The sequence below is a fragment of the Somniosus microcephalus genome, chromosome 9 (assembly GCF_052327205.1).
Source record: "Somniosus microcephalus isolate GS21.2 chromosome 9, FLI_Smic_1.0, whole genome shotgun sequence".
In the NCBI taxonomy this organism is placed as follows: domain Eukaryota; kingdom Metazoa; phylum Chordata; class Chondrichthyes; order Squaliformes; family Somniosidae; genus Somniosus; species Somniosus microcephalus.
Window position 1 is genome coordinate 4,793,436 of NC_140995.1, and position 12,603 is coordinate 4,806,038.

Below are 12,603 nucleotides of genomic sequence, written 5' to 3' on the forward strand. Positions count from 1 at the left end.
ATTGTGGGGGAACTGTTATGTCTCACCATTCACTGCAACTCACTAAGCCACTTCCAAAGGTGCACACAAATCTGTCTAAGAACGCAAAGTGTTGGAAATAAAGATTTCAATGTTTGACACCACATTAACAGAAACTTAACATGAACATTGGCTAAAACAGTGGGCTAGGAAACTTCAATGGAGAGCAAAATCAGGCGGGGTGTAAAACCAGCCTTGCACTCGATTCCATCAGTTTCCTGACGTTATGTTAAAATTGCCCCAAAGAGTGAGCGGTCCAAATCTATAGGCCAGCATGATTCCTATAGGTGCAGGAAGCAATTGGTAGAATACACCTGGCCTTGAAAGCCCCATATAAAACCCTCCTCAATTTAATTAATAGAAAAGGGTTTCATTCTATCAATGTCCAGATAGTGTGTGATGCCAATTACCTCATCCTCCATGTTAATGTCTGCTTCTCAGGTAGTTGTCATATGCTTTAACCATGCAACAATCCACCATTCCAGCCTAATAACTCAAAACTACATCTCAGGATGGTTGACTGGTGATCAGGGATATGCCCTGCAGTCCTAGCTAATGACTTCAGTCTGGTATCCACAGACAGAAGGGGAGAATTTATATAATGAGGCCCGTGGGACTATAAGAAGTGTGATCAAACCATTAGCACTCAGAAGTCTCATTTTAGGTGCCTGGACAAATCTAGTGGAGCCTTGTAGAGTGTCCAGAATTCTAGTAACTTGCTGTGTGCTGCATATTTTCATTATGCAGCAAGGATTACTATTATTATTTCTTCAAGCTGCAGATGATGGTCAGGAAGAAGATGGAAATATCTCTTCATTCCCACAGCAGTGGGAAATTGCACGAGAAGCGGTGAAACAAGAGATCCATCATCACGAGGCCAGAGAAAGGAGGCAGCAGTTTATTGCTGATTGCTTGCAATAAAAGAACGTTGTATAGAGTAATAAAAATCCTTGCCTCATTGCTGGTCACCGCCGCACCCCACACCCCCAACTGTATCATTAAGACCTGTATTCCCAAGGCATCTTTACCTCACCTCAATAATAGAAATCTCACATTTCATCAACTCAATCATTAAGTCGCAAGCATCGATAGAAATGTGAAGTCTGTGTAGCCCAAGAATTTTTATTTTTCAGTATAATATTTTCCAAATTATAACAACAATTTCAAAGGCTAACTACTGCTATGCCTCAGCACTGTGTCCACCCCTTATGTTGAACTTCTAATTAACTCATGCTCCTAACTTCTTACTTCTATGAGGTGCTCACTAAATGATAGAACGTTGAGAGGTGGGTGGGACATTTCCGCTGAAGCTTTTGAGAACTGAGGTGACTCTTGTCTCAGTGAATTGGTATGCTTCCTGTATCCTTTCTCTTGCTATGTCAACGGGTGCTGGGCGTGGAGGCAATGGAAATGAAAATCAGGAGGGACATACAAAGGGTGACCGAATCGATATCGCCCGTTCCACGCTATCACAAAGTCAAAATTACCCCCATTGTTTCTGGAGATTCACCTGTAAATAGGTCAATTTTCCTGTCACCCAGATAATGACATAAAAAGGGCATGAGAGGCAAAGACGTGCAACATGCTTTATCATTCCTACAGAATGTATATGGGGAACTTACCTTGTCCAACATGATGGCCATTGGGGTCGATTTTCCTAAAGCTGTCGGGAAGGAGGCGGGACTACAACTTTCAAGTTTTAGTCCCGCCTACATCGATGTTCGGCCAATCCACGCGATTTTCCCTTGATTGACCTTGTTAAGCCCGCCCAGCGGGCTCAGCAGGCCAATTAAGGGCCACCTGGCAACAGGTGACCTCACAGATGAAATATCAGCATTTCACAGCTGTTTGAAGCTGTCAAACACTGACAGTCTGACTTCTAACCTGAGTCTTTCTGCACAGACTCAGTTAGAACTGTCACCGGCAATGAAAGCTGAAGGCTGTCACTTTTGACAGCTCGCAGCCATTTTGCTTTCAGTGCCGGCTGAGTGATGGACTCCCGACGCCTACAGGAAGAAAGGCTGTTAAGGCAAGTACAGGTAATTTAAACTTCTTTACACACTTTAGACACACCAAACACACTTACCTTTGCACTCATGCACCCATCACTCACCTGAACACCGACATCGCGACCCCTCCAAGTCCTTCAACCCGACGGCCCGACTCCTCTAACCTGGCGTGGTTTGGAGCCGTCGGGAATCCCACACGACACCCCTCAAAATAGGGATTAGGCTAAAAACTGCCTGTTCACTACCTGTTAACCGGCAGTTAATTGGCACTAATCCCTTCCCGCCTCGGGTCGTCGGGTCCCAGTGCGGGGCGGGTACCTGCCTCCCCTGAAACTTACATGGAGGCGGGTAATGGGCGGGATGGTGTCGGGACCCCCGAAATCGGGATTTCCCCCCCCCCCCACATGCCTGAAACCCCGCCTGACGGCTCCAGGAAAATCTACCCAATATCTCTTCCTCCACTGTGCGATAGTTTGGAGCGTGGTGAAGTTTGGGCTCCCTAGGGTAGATTGTCAAGTGACCATCGTGCTCTGCTCTTGGCTGTGGTTGGATCTCCTCCTCCTCCATTTGCTTCATGATTAGGTCTCTCTGGATGGCCACGTTCAGCAGCATGCAGCAGACTATGATAATATCTTTGAGGTTCAGTGAAGCCTTATTGTAGGACATTTCTTATATGGTCCAGGGATCTGAAGCCTGCTTCAAGATACGTGCAGCTTGTTTGACACAATAAGAGATTTAGGCGTGTTCTTACATGCTGCTACACATTTAGGAATCTGTTTAACCTGAGCAGACTATAAGCCTCAGGAAAGAACATAGAGGCAGTCATGCATGAGCTTCTGTTTACAGATTACCAGCTGGCTTGACACAGCAAGTTTCACTTTGTTATAAGTCTGAAGAAAACAGAGGTCATGTACAAGCCAGCCCCAGAAAAAGCGTGATGAACTAAATGCTATTAACCAGTTCATTTGTCCGAGCAGCCTGCGCTGATAGACAATGAGGCACCTGAAGGTAGCAGGCCAGGTAGATAAGTTGGTTAAGAAGGCATACGGAATGCTTGCCTTTATTAGCCGTGGCATAGAATACAAGAGCAGAGGGGTTATGTTTCCACTGTATAAAGCACTAGTTAGGCCTCAGCTAAAATACTGCCTGCAGTTCTGGTCACCACATTACAGGAAAGATGTGATTGCACTAGAGAGGGTACAGAGGAGATTTACAAGGATGTTGCCGGGAGTAGAGAATCTTAGCTATGAGGAAAGACTGGATAGGCTGGGTCTGTTTTCCTTGGAACAGAGGAGGCTGAGGGGAGACCTTATTGAGGTGTATAAAATTATGAGGGGCATAGATAAAGTGGCTAGAAATGACCTATTTCCCTTAGCAGAGGGGTCAAAAACCAGAGGGCACAGATTTAAAGTAATTGGTGGAAGGTTTAGAGGAGATTTGAGGGGAAATTTCTTCACCCAGAGGGTTGTGGGGGTCTGGAACTCACTGCCTGAAAGGGTGGGAGAGGCAGGACCCTAACCACATTTAAAAAGTACTTGGATGTGCACTTGGGATGCTCTAACCTGCAGGGCTACGGACCAAGAGCTGGGAAGTGGGATTAGGCTGGATAGCTCTTTGTTGGCCGGCGCGGACACGATGAGCCGAAATGGCCTCCTTCCATGCTGTAACTTTCTGATTCTATTACTTCTTCGTAACAGGAAAGCCAGCCCTGCATTTGCAATACTGTGGAAATGTGCCTGAAATCATCATGGAACCAAACTTACAACAGAGCGGAAAGTAGACAGGGCTGATATCGTCACCATCCTTCTACTTGCATGAGAGTTCTGGTCGCGTAACCACTGTCACAATTCAGGACCTTGACAAACACCCATGTTCTGACTGTTGTGTCGGTACCTTTCTACCTAGACACAATTTAGGACTCAGAACTCAGAGATTCAAACATGAAGTGCTTTATTGGAAGGAAAGGAAGTTCTGGAAAGTTCCGAACAAAGAGAGCTAAACTTAACAGAGAACACCCAACCATTTATCTCCTGTGACAGCACCACCACAGGTGGGAGGAGAACACACAATAGAACAAACAATACATAACATTTCCTCCCCTCTTAAATGGAAGGTCCACAGTATTCCTCAACAGGTAAGTTACTTTCAATGCACTCAATGAACCTAGGGTAGAGGTAGACTGCCTCAACCCCTGAATTTACCCTGGGGTTTATTCTGCCCCAGTCTTGTGGGTAAGTCACTAAGCCTACAGACCCAAGCGTCTTGGAGGCCGCCGCTCTCTGACAGGATACCGGCAGTCATCGCTGGCTTCCACAGCAGTAGGCATTGACACAGGCCTGGATGGAGAAGGTGCCTGTGTCAGTCGAAAGTCAGGAGTTTGCACAGGTGGAACAGTCTCTTTGACTTCCTGTGTTGGAGAAGAGCACTGTGGCAAAGGATGCTGGTTTGCGGTATCATCCGGAAACAGTTCAGGCCAACCAGCCGTTGGAGCCTCTGTGGCTGCCTCTGCTCCTAGCAACAGTTGATCTGTGTGTCTTCTCCAGACGACGTCTCAGCAGTCTCAACCATGTAAGACACAGGGCCCGTCTGCGCGATCAACGTAGCAGGAACCCATTTCGGTCCAGTGTTGTAGTTTCGAGCTAGGACGTGCTCTCCAGGGAGAAACCGTCTCTCCTTGGCTCTTTTCTCTCTCTTTTCAACTTGAGCTTGTTGTTGACAATGGACAACCTGTTCTGCTCTTGGAGGTTTGAGTAAGTCAAAACTTGTCCGCAACTGCCTCTTCATCATGAGCGAAGCGGGGGAAGTTTTGGTTGTGGCATGCGGCTCGTTCCTGTAGGACAACAGGAAGCTGTTCAGACGTTGGTGGATTGAGCCCTGACCTTGCGATGCCTTCAAGGCGTGCTTCAAAGTTTGCACAAACATTTCTGCCTGGTCGTTAGTAGAGGGATGATAGGGCGCAGACCTGATGTGTTGGACCCCATTCACATGCAGGAAGGTTGCAAACTCCTGTGATACAAATTGTGGACCGTTGTCACTTACGAGTTGTTCCGGTGAGCCATAACGGCTGAACATCTCACCAAGTTTCTCAATTGTTTTCTCTGCCGTGGTAGACCTCATCACAGCGACCTCCGGCCACTTGCTATGAGCGTCCACAACCACCATAAACATCTTCTCTTCGAAAGGACCGGCGAAGTCCACATGTACTCGCTGCCACACTTCTGCAGGTCAATCCCAGGGGTGTAGGGTTGCCAGCTGTGGAACATTCCGGACCCTTTGACATGGGGAACATGTTTTGGCTTTCTCCTCAATATTTCCATCAAGACCTGGCCACCAGAAGTAGCTTCTTGCCATTTCCTTCATCCGAACCATCCCACTGTGGCCTGTATGAAGTTGTTGCAGTATAGGTTCCCTCAGAGGTGGCGGAATGATGACACGGCGTCCCCAAAGAAGACAACCTGCCTGGACGGAGAGCTCATTTCTTTTTGAAACATAAGGTTTCAAACTAGGAGAATCTCCTATAGCTCTCCCTCGAATGACATCGTCCATTACCTCAGACAGGACTGGATCATTGCGGGTGTACCTTCGCACCTGAACTGCAGTGACAGGTGCTCCCTCCACTTGTCTAAAGTAGAAGATGTCTATCTGATGAGGCTCTGGGGGAGTAACAGGCAAGGGTAGCCTCGAGAGACCGTCTGCGTTGCCGTGCAAGTCTGATTTGCGATATTTGATGTCGTATGTGTGTCCTGACAACAGTAAAGCCCACCTTTGCATCCTGCTTGCAGTGAGAGATGTGGGGCCCGAAGATTGAAGTCAATGGACGGTGGTCCGTCAGGAGTGTGAACCTTCTCCCAAACAGGCACTGATGAAATTTTCGAATTCCAAAAACGATTCCCAAAGCCTCGTGCTCGATCTGCGCATAGTTACTCTCGGCCCGGTTCAAGGTGCGTGATGCGAAGGCGATAGGTTTCTCTTCACCCGAAGGCATGATGTGGGATATGACTGCTCCCACACCATATGGTGATGTATCACATGCTAGCTGCATGGGCAGCTTTGGGTTGAAGTGTGTCAGGACCTCCGATTTCAACAATGCTTTCTTTGCTTGGGCGAAAGCTTCGTTGCACAGTTCAGTCCATTTCCATGTTTTGCCTTGACATAGCAACTGATGTAATGGCTTCAGCAATGTTGCTAAGTCTGGACTAAACTTCCCAAAGTAGTTAAGTAGCCCCAGAAATGAACGTAACTGGCTCACATTCTGGGGTGCTGGGGCCTCCACGATTGCCTTGACCTTTGACGGCGCCTTATGCAGGCCAGTAGCGTCAATCACATGCCCCAGGTACTCAACTGAAGACTGAAAGAATTCACATTTGTCTTTACGAACTCTGAGTCCGTACTCTTTCAGTCGTTGTAGTGTCGCATCCAAGTTCAGAAGATGATCCTCCTCATTTGTCCCAGTGACAAGGATGTCGTCCACGTAGCACTGGACCCCTGGCAGTCCACTCAAAATCTGATCCATTGCCCTTTGGAATAGAGCAGGGGCTGACGTAATTCCAAACGGAAGGCGGCAGTACCTGTATAGCCCCTTGTGTGTCACAATTGTCAGCAGCTCCTTTGATTTGTCATCGACATGCATTTGTAGATAAGCCTGGCATAAGTCTATTTTGCTGAACTTTTGCCCTCTGGCCAGGCCTATAAAAAGATCCTCAATGAGGGGAAGAGGGTACTGTTCCGCAGACAGCACTGGGTTAATAGTCACTTTAAAATCCCCGCAGATTCGAACAGATCCATCCTTTTTCAGGACAGGAACAATGGGTGTGGCCCATTTGCTCATGCTCACAGGCTCCAGGACTCCATTCTCGACTAAGGCCTCCAAGTTAGCCTCAACTTTTGGCCTAATTGCATAGGGTACAGGTCGGGCTTTGAGAAACTTCGGCTTGCTGTCAGGTTTAATGTCCAGTCTCACGCTGACCTTTTTCATGCTCCCGAGTTCCCTATTGAAGAGCTCTGCAGTCAGACCTGACTCCCCTTTTGACATCATGCGGACTGCAGGCCAGTCCAGCGTGATTTTCTCTAGCCACGCATGTCCCAGTAGCAATGGGTAATTTCCCTTTACCACATATAGTGGCAGTTTTGCAGTCTGTCCATTCAATTTAACTGTCACCTCAATGACGCCTCTCATGGCCACAGGTTCGCCGGTATACGTCTTTAGCACAATGTTTGTTGGCTGAAGGGTAAGATGCTTTAGCATTTTGTTGTAGACAGTGTCTGAAACAAGGGATACAATCGCGCCTGTGTCCACCTCCATCCGCACTGATTCTCCCTCCACCAGCGGTGACACCCAGTAGCCATTTGAATCACCTGCAACCGTCAGTATGTGCACCTCTTCCTCCTCAGAGGTGTCGCTCCCCTCTGTTTGAATGAACACTCTTTTTCCTCTCTTGTCCAAATACAGACATTTTGCTTCCATGCTTCCCAGCTCTGTCTGTTCTTTCTTTACCTCTACAGGCGCGTTCAATGTGACCCTTTTTGCCACAATTTCGGCATTCCAGCTCCGTACACCAGCAGTCATTAGCGTGATGGCCCGTTTTCCCACAACGGTAACATGTGCCGTTCCGCGCACCTTTAGGCTCAGACGACACCTTGTGAACTCTCCCTGTTGAACTCAACTGGTGAGCCTCCTTTTCCGCCATCTCCATGGAGAAACTAACTTCAATGGCCTTTTCAAGAGTAAGGTTGTCCTCAGTAAGAAGGCGCTTCTGTGTGGCTGCATTTTGCAGACCACACACAAGTCTGTCTCTAATGGTGTCATTCAGCACCTCCTTGAACTGGCAGTGTTCCGACAACCTTTTTAAAGCAGCAATAAACATCGTCACTGATTCCCCCTCCTCTTGATTCCGTTTGTGAAATCTAAATCTCTCAGCAATAACCAGAGGTTTTGGTGAAAAATGTGCTCCAAGAATTTCCACTAGTTGCTTATATGTTTTAGTTCCTGGCTTATCTGGCTGCACGAGGCTGAGAAGTAAATTGAATGTCTTCGGCCCGATTACACTCAAAAAGGTAGGCACAACATTTTCATTTGCCACCGCATTCGCCAATACAAAATAGTCAAAACGTTCTGTATATGCGCTCCATTGCTCCACATTTTCATCAAAATCACCAATGTTTCCTAATATAGTAGCCATCTCATGTTTCAAATTAAATTTTCTGTTTACTCACTGCACCCGTAACGTACGCAGATTCATCCCATCCTCGTCACCACTTGTTGTGTCGGTACCTTTCTACCTAGACACAATTTAGGACTCAGAACTCAGAGGTTCAAACATGAAGTGCTTTATTGGAAGGAAAGGAAGTTCTGGAAAGTTCCGAACAAAGAGAGCTAAACTTAACAGAGAACACCCAACCATTTGTCTCCTGTGACAGCGCCACCACAGGTGGGAGGAGAACACACAATAGAACACACAATACATTACACTGACAACTACTAATAAGAGGCAGGGCTGTGAATAACTAACAGCTTCTGCCAATAAAATAAGCTGCTAACCAGATTTTACTTGGACAACTATAAATATTCTTCATATACTATGGCAAGTCACAACCCGTGACAAATTTTATTACCGGGTTTGCTTCTCATTTGTCAAATCCAAAACTTAAGAGGTGGCAGGATTGGCACAGAGAAGGGATGGGATCATGGCTTGGGTCCACAGGGCTAATTTTACGACTGTGCGTTCCTGACTTGGAGCCTTGCTCACTGCGGGTGCACCTCGGGACAGTGTGGGAGGCAACCATGATTTTTCAGTTATTCATTTAAATGGACAAAAAGTCATGTGGAGCCCACCTGTGATTATCAATTTGCATTCCCAGACAGGCGAGGCTCCCTGGAAGGAGCATGATTTCATGAAACCTGCCCTCGAATGTTTACATTGCCAATGTTGATAATTCTCAAACAAACTAATGCCTCTACTTGTATGACGTAACACTGGCAAAAATGGACTTTTGAAAGCCGAAGTTTCAAGGCCTCACTTCCCACACTGAGCCTCACTAACAGCAAGTGTGGTTGGGGAGCAAGGTTTACCATGTTATTATCTGATTTGTCACATCTAGTAAGACTAGGCGCTGGGAGTGAAACCTCACAATCAACCTTGCAATTTTCGTCACGTAGTGCTGGTTTTCATGTTATAGATTACTAGGCAGCCCGGACAAATTGGGCTGTCTAGTCTAAAACCAGAGATGCCAATTGCCGTCACTATGTAATGATTGCTATAACATTGATGCAGCATCCAACATATATGTCCGGCAGATAATGGCAAGGTTGGTATTTTTAAGTTCTTAAGGGCCTTGGAGTTCTGATGAAAGGTCATCGACCTGAAACGTTAACTCTTTCTCTCTCTCCACAGGTGCTGCCTGACCTGTTGAGTGTTTCCAGCATTTTCTGTTTTTACTTGGTACTTTTAAGGTTTTGAGGTTTTAGAGATTGCAAAATGTTAAAGGGTTCTCAGAAAGCTGTAATGACCTGAAGGGCCTTACAAGCTTTTTACAAATATGTCTAGCAGAAGTGCAGCGAATTACTTACAACCATGCCATAAAATTTGAGTTAGAAGCGTTCAGCTTCTGCAGTAACCATAGCAATATAAATTACTTACCTTGTTCATAAAGACTTACTATTAAAAATCCGGGGTTGTCAGGGGCACTAAAAATGGTTTCAGGGAAGTAAAAGAGAGGGGATCTCATTGAAACTTATAAAATTCTAACAGGACTAGACAGACTAGATGCAGGAAGGATGTTCCCGATGGTCGGGGAGTCCAGAACCAGGGGTCACAGTCTAAGGATAAGGGGTAAGCCATTTAGGACAGAAATGAGGAGGAATTTCTTCACCCAGAGAGTGGTGAACCTGTGGAATTCTCTACCACACAAGGCAGTAGAGGCCAATTCATTAAATATATTCAAGAAGGAGTTGGATATATTTCTTAAGGCTAAAGGGATCAAGGGGTATGGGGAGAAAGCAGGGACTGAGTGCTGAATTTGGATGATCAGCCATGATCGCATTGAATGGCGGAGCAGGCTCAAGGGGCCGAATGGCCTACTCCTGCTCCTATCTTCTATGTTTCTATGTTTCTATGTAAAAGCTCAGCAATATTCTCACTCTTAATTGCTATCCACAGTATTGATACATGAGGAAGGACTAATGGTGGAGCCAGGAAAGGTAAGAAGTGGTAACTATTGGTTAGACGTGTGAGAGTCATGAGAAAACTGTAGGGCCAATTTGTCTGTGAGTTACGCTCGGGAAGCATGTGTTCCCTGGGAATGAAGCTGGACCTCCATCACGCTTTACATTACCCAGGATTTCCCGGGATTCCCCCCCGAGGGCGGCACCATGTCTGCATCTTCCTGGTGGGAATGTTACTTAGTATCAGTTATAATGGTGGAAGAGAGTGGAGAATCCTTACCAAGATCATTAAGATTAAAGTTGGAAGATAAAAGTGAGGTAAAAAGGCCAGTTTCCTTTACAATTGTGCTATTAGGATGGGTGAAAAGGAAGATTTACAGAGATTATGAGAAACAGGAGAGTGAATGCTGGAGAAGCAGGAAGATAGCAGCTGATTTTTTTTTTCAAAACCACATTTAGCAACTCTAATAGCGGATTAAGTTCTTCTATTCAATAGGTTTTCTTCTTCTAGGCAAGCCAGAAATTTACAAGAAAACATTTGCATTTATATAGATTTTTCACAACCTCAGGACATCCGAAGCGCTTCACAGCCAATGAAGTACTTTTGAATTGTAACGCCCGGAAATTCAGCAACCAATTCGCAAACTGCAAGTTGCCACAAACAGAAATGAGCTGAATGACCAGATCATCTGTTTTTGCAATTATGTTGATTGAGGGATAAATACTGGTCAGGGTACTGGGAGGACCACCCTGCTCTTATTCGACTAGTGCCATGCATCCACCTGAAAGGGCAGATAGGGCCTTGGTCTAAAGGATCGGCCGAAGGTCAACACTTCTGATGGTGCAGTACTTCCTCAGTACTGCGCTGAAGAGGTTGTGGGCGGAATCTTACCTTCCTGGCCGAGGTCGAGGCGGGGCTGCTGGTTTTCGAGTTCTAGTCCCACCCCCAGCGACGTCTGATGAGCTGACGCTATTTTGCCCTGATTGGCCTTGTTAAGCCTGCTCTGCGGGCTTGCCGGCGAATTAAGGGAAAGCCGGTGTCAGATGACGTCAGTTGATGATGCTTCATCTGCCGGTTTTCTTAAAGGTATATGCACCACACTTGTTTGACAGATGATCCGACATTATTTGACAGCATTGAGGTGCTGTCAAACACTGACGGTCACTGTCCAAAGGTGAGCTCTTGCACCCAGGCTCTCCAATTACTCTCTCCTTAGGATAAAACAGATGGCAGCTGCAACTTCTCCCGATGAGATGAGGCTACACAAACACTTCACAGCGTGTCACCTGCAGAAACATCTAACCACATTAAAAATTACTTTCATAACTTTACCTTACCTCTGATACTCACCAGTGTCCCACTGAATCCTTTAAACTACTTCTGCAGCTGTCATATATACACAAAAATTACAGTAGACCCACATCACGCCTCACTTACCCTGCCGTGGTTCCCCGACATTGGGGAGCCCGCAGCAGCAGTCGAAAAATGGGAAAAAGCCTTTTAACTGCCTGTTAACAGGCAGTTAAGTGGCTGTAATCTTCTTCCCACCTCTAGGAGTCGGGACCCTGCGCAAATCGGGGACCCGACTCCCGAGAAGATTGGTTGGAGGCGGGTTGGGAGCGCGTTTGAGACCCGCTCCCATTTTTTGGAATTTTCCCAGCAGTCCCGCCTCCAGACACACCTCCTCAGGCTGGTAAATTTAGCTTATTAGTGGTTGTGGTTATAATGGGATATTTTAATTTTCCCATAGACTGGGAGAAACTGAATAGCTAAAGTAGTGAAGGTAATTACTTTCTAGAATGCATTCATGAGAGCTTTTTAGAACAATGACCCAAAAATTGTGGTCGATAGCATAGCTATGGAGCACACCACCGACCTATAAAAAGAATACGTACTTACCTCGTGCAAGGCCCGGAACGGAGACTTGCTCTTCCGCGCTGCAGAGTTCCGCGCAGCGTCTGACATCAGGGAGGCCAGGAGCGCAGCGCGCAGCCGATGAGTAAGGGAAGACCCACCCGCAGAAGCTGTCAAAACTGAGCCACGCCCACAGAAACATCGCTCAGTCGCTTCCATTGAAATTACATTTTAAAAACTTATAAAAATTTCTAAAAACTTTTAATTAAACTGGAACTTGGACATATTTCATATCAGCATTTTGTTTTATTTTTTCATCCAAACTCACAATTTATTCGCCCCTATGTGTACAACGTCCTATTCAATACTCAGTAAAGGTCCATTAATGTTTTATATCTCCTACAAGTAATGTTGTTGAAATTCAGAAAGAGATTCCCAGCCATATATTCAAAGTTAATTTTCAGGATTAAAATATATTATTCAGTGCTCATTTAGACTGCAAATAGATAAATCTATTTTCCTTGTTATAGATGCTTCATAATTCAGAAACATAGAAACAT

At 46.0% G+C, this 12,603-nt stretch overlaps 1 long non-coding RNA gene across 1 annotated transcript in view; it reads right to left on the reverse strand.

Moving 5' to 3' along the window:
* LOC147112224 (uncharacterized) overlaps positions 1 to 12,175 on the reverse strand; it is a 53,398-nt gene extending 41,223 nt beyond the window's left edge. The window contains exon 1 of the long non-coding RNA XR_015079644.1: positions 12,089 to 12,175. This is a non-coding gene — a long non-coding RNA (uncharacterized LOC147112224). The remainder of the gene's footprint in view (positions 1 to 12,088) is intronic.
* Between the last annotated feature and the right edge of the window lie 428 nt (positions 12,176 to 12,603).